Raw genomic sequence first — 13,374 nt, forward strand, 5'->3', positions numbered from 1 at the left:
AACAATTCATTTCATAGGATGATGTCATACACAGTTCAGTCCTTGGCTTCTGGAGTTCTGTAAGAACGTCTTGGAAAAAATCATGCACTCAGGTGGCGTTTCCCATCACTCTTGAGCTCTTTCGTCCCACACAAGTCATGCAGCACTGATAAAGTTAAAATGATTTAATCGTGTGGCTCTTCTAGACATTTCAAATGTTACGGTAACAAATAGATCGAATTCTAACAGTGAAACAAGTCATGTCACCTGGCTTTGACTCTGAAATACAAATTATCCACAGTTTCACAGCCGTTTCTTCACAGTGTAGGGCTTTTTGGGCCAGGGTGCATGACGTGATGGACCCAGTTAGGGTTAGGGTTAGCCAATCAGCTGCAGAGTAGGGGGCCTTAAAGAGACAGGACAGGACAAAAAACAGACTGAGGATACGCCTAAAGAATTCGTTACATACATAGGATTTCATGGACAGTTAGTAATGCAATGATTTTGCATGTATGAGGTCCCGGTTCAATCCAGTGCATCTGAATTTGTGTTTTACTGCTGACCATCACCGTGCAGGACTCTGGGCTCTCAAAAACCACAAAAAACAAAAGCTGGAACTCTTGCTTGCCTGCTGCGATGGTGGTATAGTTGGCATAGCTGCCTTCCAAGCAGTTGACCCGGGTTCGTTCCCGGCCATCGCAGGTCGTTACTTCTTGTGCAACGCTTCACCTCTGTCCAGCGATGTCACTCTGAAGACTCTCGGGAGCTGCCTTTTAACCGGTGCAGATGCTGGTCATGAGAAGGTCGTGGGTTCGAGCCCCGGTCGTCACGGCCTTTCTGTGAGGATTTGCATGTTCTCGCCGTGTCTGCGTGGGTTCTCTCCGGTGCTCCGGCTTCCTCCCACCCTCCAAAGACATGCGACTAGGTTAGTTGCTGACTCTAAATTGTCCATAGGTTTGCGTGTGCCTGCTTCTTTGTCTATGTGTGGCCCTGCATGGACAGCGACCTGTCCAGGGGGTACCCCGCCTTTCGCCCCATGTCAGCTGGTATTGGCTCCAGCCCCCGCAACCCTGTACGCAGCATAAGCGGTTGACGATGGATGGATGGAGATGCCGGTCAACAACCGTCTTTATGGTGATTCATTGCTGATCTAGTTGCTCGGCTGTGCATGAAGACAACTTAGGTTACAGCATAGATGAATAAAGAGAACTGGATATAACTATGAAAGTTGCTCAGGGCGCATGAAGCCAAAAAAGTTAGACTTTGCTTGTTGAAGATTAGGCGGTCAGAAATAGATGATTTGCGCTGTCTCCTGCCTTTTTGGCCGTGGGGATGTAGCTCAGTGGTAGAGCGCATGCTTTGCATGTATGAGCCCCGGGTTCAATCCCCGGCATCTCCAGCAGCATATATGGAAAACTATCTCTTGGATAGTGTCCTTTCTCACCATTCAAAGTGCTTTGCACTGCATCGCGTCTCCCTATCGCCATTGGGAGCAGTATGGCGTTCACTATCTTCGACATGGGCCCGTTTCCATTCCACGGCCATGTAGTGAATATCTGACCATTTCATAAGATGATGTCATCCACAGTTCAGTCCTTGGCTTCCTGATGTTCTGTAAGAACGTCTTGGAAAAAATCGATCTCTCAGGGCGTTCCCCATCACTCTTGAGCTCTTTCGTCCCACAAGTCATGCGCACTGATAAAGTTAAAATGATTTAATCGTGTGGCTCTTCTACACATTTCAAATGTTACGGTAACAGAAGGGCTTTTTGGGCCAGGGTGCACTGACGGTTATGGTTAGCCAGTCAGCTGCACGGTAGGGGGCCTAAAGAGACAGGACTGTAGTATTGCGCAAGTATCACACAACACAAAAACAGAGTGAGGATATGCCTAAAGAATTCGTTACATACATACGATTTCATGGACAGTTAGTAATGCAATGATTTTGCATGTATTTCCGTTTCCATTCCACGGCCATGTAGTGAATATCTGACCAAACAATTCATTTCATAGGATGATGTCATACACAGTTCAGTCCTTGGCTTCTGGATGTTCTGTAAGAACGTCTTGGAAAAAATCATGCACTCAGGTGGCGTTTCCCATCACTCTTGAGCTCTTTCGTCCCACACAAGTCATGCAGCACTGATAAAGTTAAAATGATTTAATCGTGTGGCTCTTCTAGACATTTCAAATGTTACGGTAACAAATAGATCGAATTCTAACAGTTAAACAAGTCATGTCACCTGGCTTGTGACTCTGAAATACAAATATCCACAGTTTCACAGCCGTTTCTTCACAGTGTAGGGCTTTTTGGGCCAGGGTGCATGACGTGATGGACCCAGTTAGGGTTAGGTTAGCCAATCAGCTGCAGAGTAGGGGGCCTTAAAGAGACAGGACAGGACAAAAACAGACTGAGGATACGCCTAAAGAATTCGTTACATACATAGGATTTCATGGACAGTTAGTAATGCAATGATTTTCATGTATGAGGTCCCGGTTCAATCCAGTGCATCTGAATTGTGTTTTACTGCTGACCATCACCGTGCAGGACTCTGGGCTGTCTCAAAAACACAAAAAAACAAACAGCTGGAACTCCTTGCTTACCTGCAGCGATGGTGGTATAGTGGTAGCATAGCTGCCTTCCAAGCAGTTGACCCGGGTTCGATTCCCGGCCATCGCAGGTCGTTACTTCTTGTGCAACGCTTCACCTCTGTCCAGCGATGTCACTCTGAACACTCTCGGGAGCTGCCTTTTAACCGGTGCGATGCTGGTCATGAGAAGGTCGTGGGTTCGGCCCCGGTCGTCACGGCCTTTCTGTGAGGAGTTTGCATGTTCTCGCTGTCTGCGTGGGTTCTCTCCGGGTGCTCCGGCTTCCTCCCACCCTCCAAAGACATGCGGACTAGGTTAGTTGCTGACTCTAAATTGTCCATAGGTTTGTGTGCTGCTTCTTTGTCTATGTGTGGCCCTGCGATGGACAGGCGACCTGTCCAGGGGGTACCCCGCCTTTCGCCCATGTCAGCTGGTATTGGCTCCAGCCCCCGCAACCCTGTACGCAGCATAAGCGGTTGACGATGGATGGATGGAGATGCCGTTCAACAACCGTCTTTATGGTGATTCATTGCTGATCTAGTTGCTCGGCTGTGCATGAAGACAACTTAGGTTACAGCATAGATGAATAAAGAGAACTGGATATAACTATGAAAGTTGCTCAGGGGCATGAAGCCAAAAAAGTTAGACTTTGCTTGTTGAAGATTAGGCGGTCAGAAATAGATGCTTTGCGCTGTCTCCTACCTTTTTGGCCGTGGGGATGTAGCTCAGTGGTAGAGCGCATGCTTTGCATATGAGGCCCCGGGTTCAATCCCCGGCATCTCCAGCAGCATATGGAAACTATCTCCACTTGATAGTGTCTTTCTCACCATTCAAAGTGTCTCCCTATCGCCATTGGGAGCAGTATGGCTTCACTATCTTCGACATGGGCCCGTTTCCATTCCACGGCCATGTAGTGAATATCTGACCATTTCATAAGATGATTCCATCACAGTTCAGTCCTTGGCTTCCTGATGTCTGTAAGAACATCTTGGAAAAAATCGATGCTCTCAGGTGGCGTTCCCCATCACTCTTGAGCTCTTTCGTCCCACACAAGTCATGCAGCACTGATAAAGTTAAAATGATTTAATCGTGTGGCTCTTCTACACATTTCAAATGTTACGGTAACAGAAGGCTTTTTGGGCCAGGTGCACGACGATTATGGTTAGCCAGTCAGCTGCACGGTAGGGGGCCTTAAAAGACAGGACTGTAGTTTGCGCAAGTATCACACAAAGCACAAAAACAGAGTGAGGAATGCCTAAAGAATTCGTTACATACATACGATTTCATGGACAGTTAGTAATGCAATGATTTTGCATGTATTTCCGTTTCCATTCCACGGCCATGTAGTGAATATCTGACCAAACAATTCATTTCATAGGATGATGCATACACAGTTCAGTCCTTGGCTTCTGGTGTTCTGTAAGAACGTCTTGGAAAAAATCATGCACTCAGGTGGTTTCCCATCACTCTTGAGCTCTTCTCCCACACAAGTCATGCAGCACTGATAAAGTTAAAATGATTTAATCGTGTGGCTCTTCTAGACATTTCAAATGTTACGGTAACAAATAGATCGAATTCTAACAGTGAAACAAGTCATGTCACCTGGCTTGTGACTCTGAATACAAATTATCCACAGTTTCACAGCCGTTTCTTTCACAGTGTAGGGCTTTTTGGGCCAGGGTGCATGACGTGATGGACCCAGTTAGGGTTAGGGTTAGCCAATCAGCTGCAGAGTAGGGGGCCTTAAAGAGACAGGACAGGACAAAAACAGACTGAGGATACGCCTAAAGAATTCGTTACATACATAGGATTTCATGGACAGTTAGTAATGCAATGATTTTGCATGTATGAGGTCCCGGTTCAATCCAGTGCATCTGAATTGTGTTTTACTGCTGACCATCACCGTGCAGGACTCTGGGCTGTCTCAAAAACCACAAAAAAACAAACAGCTGGAACTCTTGCTTGCCTGCAGCGATGGTGGTATAGTGGTGAGCATAGCTGCATTCCAAGCATTTTACCCGAGGTCGATTCCCGGCCATCGCAGGTTGTTACTTCTTGTGCAACGCTTCACCTCTGTCCAGCGATGTAGCACTGATAAAGTTAAAATGATTTAATCGGGTGGCTCTTCTACACATTTCAAATGTTACGGTAACAGAAGGGCTTTTGGGCCAGGGTGCATGACGTGATGGACCCGGTCAGGGTTATGGTTAGCCAGTCAGCTGCACGGTAGGGGGCCTTAAAGAGACAGGACTGTATTGCGCAAGTATCACACAAAGCACAAAACAGAGTGAGGATGCCTAAAGAATTCGTTACATACATACGATTTCATGGACAGTTAGTAATGCAATGATTTTGCATGTATTTCCGTTTCCATTCCACGGCCATGTAGTGAATATCTGACCAAACAATTCATTTCATAGGATGATGTCATACACAGTTCAGTCCTTGGCTTCTGGGTGTTCTGTAAGAACGTCTTGGAAAAAATCATGCACTCAGGTGGCGTTTCCCATCACTCTTGAGCTCTTTCATCCCACACAAGTCATGCAGCACTGATAAAGTTAAAATGATTTAATCGTGTGGCTCTTCTAGACATTTCAAATGTTACGGTAACAAATAAATCGAATTCTAACAGTGAAACAAGTCATGTCACCTGGCTTGTGACTCTGAAATACAAATTATCCACAGTTTCACAGCCCTTTCTTTCACAGTGTAGGGCTTTTTGGGCCAGGGTGCATGACGTGATGGACCCAGTTAGGGTTAGGGTTAGCCAATCAGCTGCAGAGTAGGGGGCCTTAAAGAGACAGGACAGGACAAAAACAGACTGAGGATACGCCTAAAGAATTCGTTACATACATAGGATTTCATGGACAGTTAGTAATGCAATGATTTTGCATGTATGAGGTCCCGGTTCAATCCAGTGCATCTGAATTGTGTTTTACTGCTGACCATCACCGTGCAGGACTCTGGGCTGTCTCAAAAACCACAAAAAAACAAACAGCTGGAACTCCTTGCTTGCCTGCAGCGATGGTGGTATAGTGGTGAGCATAGCTGCATTCCAAGCAGTTTTACCCGAGGTCGATTCCCGGCCATCGCAGGTTGTTACTTCTTGTGCAACGCTTCACCTCTGTCCAGCGATGTAGCACTGATAAAGTTAAAATGATTTAATCGTGTGGCTCTTCTACACATTTCAAATGTTACGGTAACAGAAGGGCTTTTTGGGCCAGGGTGCATGACGTGATGGACCCGGTCAGGGTTATGGTTAGCCAGTCAGCTGCACGGTAGGGGGCCTTAAAGAGACAGGACTGTAGTATTGCGCAAGTATCACACAAAGCACAAAAACAGAGTGAGGATATGCCTAAAGAATTCGTTACATACATACGATTTCATGGACAGTTAGTAATGCAATGATTTTGCATGTATTTCCGTTTCCATTCCACGGCCATGTAGTGAATATCTGACCAAACAATTCATTTCATAGGATGATGTCATACACAGTTCAGTCCTTGGCTTCTGGATGTTCTGTAAGAACGTCTTGGAAAAAATCATGCACTCAGGTGGAGTTTCCCATCACTCTTGAGCTCTTTCGTCCCACACAAGTCATGCAGCACTGATAAAGTTAAAATGATTTAATCGTGTGGCTCTTCTAGACATTTCAAATGTTACGGTAACAAATAGATCGAATTCTAACAGTGAAACAAGTCATGTCACCTGGCTTGTGACTCTGAAATACAAATTATCCACAGTTTCACAGCCCTTTCTTTCACAGTGTAGGGCTTTTTGGGCCAGGGTGCATGACGTGATGGACCCAGTTAGGGTTAGGGTTAGCCAATCAGCTGCAGAGTAGGGGGCCTTAAAGAGACAGGACAGGACAAAAACAGACTGAGGATACGCCTAAAGAATTCGTTACATACATAGGATTTCATGGACAGTTAGTAATGCAATGATTTTGCATGTATGAGGTCCCGGTTCAATCCAGTGCATCTGAATTGTGTTTTACTGCTGACCATCACCGTGCAGGACTCTGGGCTGTCTCAAAAACCACAAAAAAACAAACAGCTGGAACTCCTTGCTTGCCTGCAGCGATGGTGGTATAGTGGTGAGCATAGCTGCCTTCCAAGCAGTTGACCCGGGTTCGATTCCCGGCCATCGCAGGTCGTTACTTCTTGTGCAACGCTTCACCTCTGTCCAGCGATGTCACTCTGAAGACTCTCGGGAGCTGCCTTTTAACCGGTGCAGATGCTGGTCATGAGAAGGTCGTGGGTTCGAGCCCCGGTCGTCACGGCCTTTCTGTGAGGAGTTTGCATGTTCTCGCCGTGTCTGCGTGGGTTCTCTCCGGGTGCTCCGGCTTCCTCCCACCCTCCAAAGACATGCGGACTAGGTTAGTTGCTGACTTAAATTGTCCATAGGTTTGCGTGTGCCTGCTTCTTTGTCTATGTGTGGCCCTGCGATGGACAGGCGACCTGTCCAGGGGGTACCCCGCCTTTCGCCCCATGTCAGCTGGGATTGGCTCCAGCCCCCGCAACCCTGTACGCAGCATAAGCGGTTGACGATGGATGGATGGAGATGCCGGTCAACAACCGTCTTTATGGTGATTCATTGCTGATCTAGTTGCTCGGCTGTGCATGAAGACAACTTAGGTTACAGCATAGATGATAAAGAGAACTGGATATAACTATGAAAGTTGCTCAGGGGCGCATGAAGCCAAAAAAGTTAGACTTTGCTTGTTGAAGATTAGGCGGTCAGAAATAGATGCTTTGCGCTGTCTCCTGCCTTTTTGGCCGTGGGGATGTAGCTCAGTGGTAGAGCGCATGCTTTGCATGTATGAGGCCCCGGGTTCAATCCCCGGCATCTCCAGCAGCATTTATGGAAAACTATCTCCACTTGGATAGTGCTTTCTCACCATTCAAAGTGCTTTGCACTGCATCGCGTCTCCCTAACGCCATTGGGAGCAGTATGGCGTTCACTATCTTCGACATGGGTCCGTTTCCACGGCCATGTAGTGAATATCTGACCATTTCATAAGATGATGTCATCCACAGTTCAGTCCTTGGCTTCCTGATGTTCTGTAAGAACGTCTTGGAAAAAATCGATGCTCTCAGGCGGCGTTCCCCATCACTCTTGAGCTCTTTCGTCCCACACAAGTCATGCAGCACTGATAAAGTTAAAATGATTTAATCGTGTGGCTCTTCTACACATTTCAAATGTTACGGTAACAGAAGGGCTTTTTGGGCCAGGGTGCATGACGTGATGGACCCGGTCAGGGTTATGGTTAGCCAGTCAGCTGCACGGTAGGGGGCCTTAAAGAGACAGGACTGTAGTATTGCGCAAGTATCACACAAAGCACAAAAACAGAGTGAGGATATGCCTAAAGAATTCGTTACATACATACGATTTCATGGACAGTTAGTAATGCAATGATTTTGCATGTATTTCCGTTTCCATTCCACGGCCATGTAGTGAATATCTGACCAAACAATTCATTTCATAGGATGATGTCATACACAGTTCAGTCCTTGGCTTCTGGATGTTCTGTAAGAACGTCTTGGAAAAAATCATGCACTCAGGTGGCGTTTCCCATCACTCTTGAGCTCTTTCGTCCACACAAGTCATGCAGCACTGATAAAGTTAAAATGATTTGATCGTGTGGCTCTTCTACATTTCAAATGTTACGGTAACAGAAGGGCTTTTTGGGCCAGGGTGCACGACGTTATGGTTAGCCAGTCAGCTGCACGGTAGGGGGCCTTAAAGAGACAGGACTGTAGTATTGCGCAAGTATCACACAAAGCACAAAAACAGAGTGAGGATATGCCTAAAGAATTCGTTACATACATACGATTTCATGGACAGTTAGTAATGCAATGATTTTGCATGTATTTCCGTTTCCATTCCACGGCCATGTAGTGAATATCTGACCAAACAATTCATTTCATAGGATGATGTCATACACAGTTCAGTCCTTGGCTTCTGGGTGTTCTGTAAGAACGTCTTGGAAAAAATCATGCACTCAGGTGGCGTTTCCCATCACTCTTGAGCTCTTTCATCCCACACAAGTCATGCAGCACTGATAAAGTTAAAATGATTTAATCGTGTGGCTCTTCTAGACATTTCAAATGTTACGGTAACAAATAAATCGAATTCTAACAGTGAAACAAGTCATGTCACCTGGCTTGTGACTCTGAAATACAAATTATCCACAGTTTCACAGCCGTTTCTTTCACAGTGTAGGGCTTTTTGGGCCAGGGTGCATGACGTGATGGACCCAGTTAGGGTTAGGGTTAGCCAATCAGCTGCAGAGTAGGGGGCCTTAAAGAGACAGGACAGGACAAAAACAGACTGAGGATACGCCTAAAGAATTCGTTACATACATAGGATTTCATGGACAGTTAGTAATGCAATGATTTTGCATGTATGAGGTCCCGGTTCAATCCAGTGCATCTGAATTGTGTTTTACTGCTGACCATCACCGTGCAGGACTCTGGGCTGTCTCAAAAACCACAAAAAAACAAACAGCTGGAACTCCTTGCTTGCCTGCAGCGATGGTGGTATAGTGGTGAGCATAGCTGCATTCCAAGCAGTTTTACCCGAGGTCGATTCCCGGCCATCGCAGGTTGTTACTTCTTGTGCAACGCTTCACCTCTGTCCAGCGATGTAGCACTGATAAAGTTAAAATGATTTAATCGTGTGGCTCTTCTACACATTTCAAATGTTACGGTAACAGAAGGGCTTTTTGGGCCAGGGTGCACGACGTGATGGACCCGGTCAGGGTTATGGTTAGCCAGTCAGCTGCACGGTAGGGGGCCTTAAAGAGACAGGACTGTAGTATTGCGCAAGTATCACACAAAGCACAAAAACAGAGTGAGGATATGCCTAAAGAATTCGTTACATACATACGATTTCATGGACAGTTAGTAATGCAATGATTTTGCATGTATTTCCGTTTCCATTCCACGGCCATGTAGTGAATATCTGACCAAACAATTCATTTCATAGGATGATGTCATACACAGTTCAGTCCTTGGCTTCTGGGTGTTCTGTAAGAACGTCTTGGAAAAAATCATGCACTCAGGTGGCGTTTCCCATCACTCTTGAGCTCTTTCATCCCACACAAGTCATGCAGCACTGATAAAGTTAAAATGATTTAATCGTGTGGCTCTTCTAGACATTTCAAATGTTACGGTAACAAATAAATCGAATTCTAACAGTGAAACAAGTCATGTCACCTGGCTTGTGACTCTGAAATACAAATTATCCACAGTTTCACAGCCGTTTCTTTCACAGTGTAGGGCTTTTTGGGCCAGGGTGCATGACGTGATGGACCCAGTTAGGGTTAGGGTTAGCCAATCAGCTGCAGAGTAGGGGGCCTTAAAGAGACAGGACAGGACAAAAACAGACTGAGGATACGCCTAAAGAATTCGTTACATACATAGGATTTCATGGACAGTTAGTAATGCAATGATTTTGCATGTATGAGGTCCCGGTTCAATCCAGTGCATCTGAATTGTGTTTTACTGCTGACCATCACCGTGCAGGACTCTGGGCTGTCTCAAAAACCACAAAAAAACAAACAGCTGGAACTCCTTGCTTGCCTGCAGCGATGGTGGTATAGTGGTGAGCATAGCTGCATTCCAAGCAGTTTTACCCGAGGTCGATTCCCGGCCATCGCAGGTTGTTACTTCTTGTGCAACGCTTCACCTCTGTCCAGCGATGTAGCACTGATAAAGTTAAAATGATTTAATCGTGTGGCTCTTCTACACATTTCAAATGTTACGGTAACAGAAGGGCTTTTTGGGCCAGGGTGCACGACGTGATGGACCCGGTCAGGGTTATGGTTAGCCAGTCAGCTGCACGGTAGGGGGCCTTAAAGAGACAGGACTGTAGTATTGCGCAAGTATCACACAAAGCACAAAAACAGAGTGAGGATATGCCTAAAGAATTCGTTACATACATACGATTTCATGGACAGTTAGTAATGCAATGATTTTGCATGTATTTCCGTTTCCATTCCACGGCCATGTAGTGAATATCTGACCAAACAATTCATTTCATAGGATGATGTCATACACAGTTCAGTCCTTGGCTTCTGGGTGTTCTGTAAGAACGTCTTGGAAAAAATCATGCACTCAGGTGGCGTTTCCCATCACTCTTGAGCTCTTTCATCCCACACAAGTCATGCAGCACTGATAAAGTTAAAATGATTTAATCGTGTGGCTCTTCTAGACATTTCAAATGTTACGGTAACAAATAAATCGAATTCTAACAGTGAAACAAGTCATGTCACCTGGCTTGTGACTCTGAAATACAAATTATCCACAGTTTCACAGCCGTTTCTTTCACAGTGTAGGGCTTTTTGGGCCAGGGTGCATGACGTGATGGACCCAGTTAGGGTTAGGGTTAGCCAATCAGCTGCAGAGTAGGGGGCCTTAAAGAGACAGGACAGGACAAAAACAGACTGAGGATACGCCTAAAGAATTCGTTACATACATAGGATTTCATGGACAGTTAGTAATGCAATGATTTTGCATGTATGAGGTCCCGGTTCAATCCAGTGCATCTGAATTGTGTTTTACTGCTGACCATCACCGTGCAGGACTCTGGGCTGTCTCAAAAACCACAAAAAAACAAACAGCTGGAACTCCTTGCTTGCCTGCAGCGATGGTGGTATAGTGGTGAGCATAGCTGCATTCCAAGCAGTTTTACCCGAGGTCGATTCCCGGCCATCGCAGGTTGTTACTTCTTGTGCAACGCTTCACCTCTGTCCAGCGATGTAGCACTGATAAAGTTAAAATGATTTAATCGTGTGGCTCTTCTACACATTTCAAATGTTACGGTAACAGAAGGGCTTTTTGGGCCAGGGTGCATGACGTGATGGACCCGGTCAGGGTTATGGTTAGCCAGTCAGCTGCACGGTAGGGGGCCTTAAAGAGACAGGACTGTAGTATTGCGCAAGTATCACACAAAGCACAAAAACAGAGTGAGGATATGCCTAAAGAATTCGTTACATACATACGATTTCATGGACAGTTAGTAATGCAATGATTTTGCATGTATTTCCGTTTCCATTCCACGGCCATGTAGTGAATATCTGACCAAACAATTCATTTCATAGGATGATGTCATACACAGTTCAGTCCTTGGCTTCTGGATGTTCTGTAAGAACGTCTTGGAAAAAATCATGCACTCAGGTGGCGTTTCCCATCACTCTTGAGCTCTTTCGTCCCACACAAGTCATGGAGCACTGATAAAGTTAAAATGATTTGATCGTGTGGCTCTTCTAGACATTTCAAATGTTACGGTAACAAATAGATCGAATTCTAACAGTGAAACAAGTCATGTCACCTGGCTTGTGACTCTGAAATACAAATTATCCACAGTTTCACAGCCCTTTCTTTCACAGTGTAGGGCTTTTTGGGCCAGGGTGCATGACGTGATGGACCCAGTTAGGGTTAGGGTTAGCCAATCAGCTGCAGAGTAGGGGGCCTTAAAGAGACAGGACAGGACAAAAACAGACTGAGGATACGCCTAAAGAATTCGCTACATACATAGGATTTCATGGACAGTTAGTAATGCAATGATTTTGCATGTATGAGGTCCCGGTTCAATCCAGTGCATCTGAATTGTGTTTTACTGCTGACCATCACCGTGCAGGACTCTGGGCTGTCTCAAAAACCACAAAAAAACAAACAGCTGGAACTCCTTGCTTACCTGCAGCGATGGTGGTATAGTGGTGAGCATAGCTGCCTTCCAAGCAGTTGACCAGGGTTCGATTCCCGGCCATCGCAGGTCGTTTCTTCTTGTGCAACGCTTCACCTCTGTCCAGCGATGTCACTCTGAAGACTCTCGGGAGCTGCCTTTTAACCGGTGCAGATGCTGGTCATGAGAAGGTCGTGGGTTCGAGCCCCGGTCGTCACGGCCTTTCTGTGAGGAGTTTGCATGTTCTCGCCGTGTCTGCGTGGGTTCTCTCCGGGTGCTCCGGCTTCCTCCCACCCTCCAAAGACATGCGGACTAGGTTAGTTGCTGACTCTAAATTGTCCATAGGTTTGCGTGTGCCTGCTTCTTTGTCTATGTGTGGCCCTGCGATGGACAGGCGACCTGTCCAGGGGGTACCCCGCCTTTCGCCCCATGTCAGCTGGGATTGGCTCCAGCCCCCGCAACCCTGTACGCAGCATAAGCGGTTGACGATGGATGGATGGAGATGCCGGTCAACAACCGTCTTTATGGTGATTCATTGCTGATCTAGTTGCTCGGCTGTGCATGAAGACAACTTAGGTTACAGCATAGATGAATAAAGAGAACTGGATATAACTATGAAAGTTGCTCAGGGGCGCATGAAGCCAAAAAAGTTAGACTTTGCTTGTTGAAGATTAGGCGGTCAGAAATAGATGCTTTGCGCTGTCTCCTGCCTTTTTGGCCGTGGGGTTGTAGCTCAGTGGTAGAGCGCATGCTTTGCATGTATGAGGCCCCGGGTTCAATCCCCGGCATCTCCAGCAGCATTTATGGAAAACTATCTCCACTTGGATAGTGCCTTTCTCACCAGTCAAAGTGTCTCCCTATCGCCATTGGGAGCAGTATGGCGTTCAGTATCTTCGACATGGGCCCGTTTCCATTCCACGGCCATGTAGTGAATATCTGACCATTTCATAAGATGATGTCATCCACAGTTCAGTCCTTGGCTTCCTGATGTTCTGTAAGAACGTCTTGGAAAAAATCATGCACTCAGGTGGCGTTCCCCATCACTCTTGAGCTCTTTCGTCCCACACAAGTCATGCAGCACTGATAAAGTTAAAATGATTTAATCGTGTGGCTCTTC

The 13,374-nt window shown here is 46.2% G+C and overlaps 7 non-coding genes across 7 annotated transcripts; all 7 read left to right on the plus strand.

The window, feature by feature from the left end:
- Positions 1-1,307: 1,307 nt before the first annotated feature.
- Positions 1,308-1,378, plus strand: trnaa-ugc. Its single transcript has one exon. It is a non-coding gene; the product is annotated as a tRNA-Ala (tRNA).
- Positions 1,379-2,587: 1,209 nt separating this feature from the next.
- Positions 2,588-2,658, plus strand: trnag-ucc. The gene has a single exon. It is a non-coding gene; the product is annotated as a tRNA-Gly (tRNA).
- Positions 2,659-3,281: 623 nt separating this feature from the next.
- Positions 3,282-3,351, plus strand: trnaq-uug. Its single transcript has one exon. It is a non-coding gene; the product is annotated as a tRNA-Gln (tRNA).
- Positions 3,352-6,646: 3,295 nt separating this feature from the next.
- Positions 6,647-6,718, plus strand: trnag-ucc. The gene has a single exon. It is a non-coding gene; the product is annotated as a tRNA-Gly (tRNA).
- Positions 6,719-7,349: 631 nt separating this feature from the next.
- On the plus strand, positions 7,350-7,421 carry trnaa-ugc. The gene has a single exon. It is a non-coding gene; the product is annotated as a tRNA-Ala (tRNA).
- Positions 7,422-12,274: 4,853 nt separating this feature from the next.
- Positions 12,275-12,346, plus strand: trnag-ucc. The gene has a single exon. It is a non-coding gene; the product is annotated as a tRNA-Gly (tRNA).
- Positions 12,347-12,979: 633 nt separating this feature from the next.
- Positions 12,980-13,051, plus strand: trnaa-ugc. Its single transcript has one exon. It is a non-coding gene; the product is annotated as a tRNA-Ala (tRNA).
- The last annotated feature ends 323 nt before the right edge of the window (positions 13,052-13,374 follow it).

Source organism: Micropterus salmoides, unplaced genomic scaffold (assembly GCF_014851395.1).
Source record: "Micropterus salmoides isolate LMB-PRFRI ecotype aquatic unplaced genomic scaffold, ASM1485139v1 Ms_hic_scaffold_4, whole genome shotgun sequence".
Taxonomy (NCBI): Eukaryota; Metazoa; Chordata; class Actinopteri; order Centrarchiformes; family Centrarchidae; genus Micropterus; species Micropterus salmoides.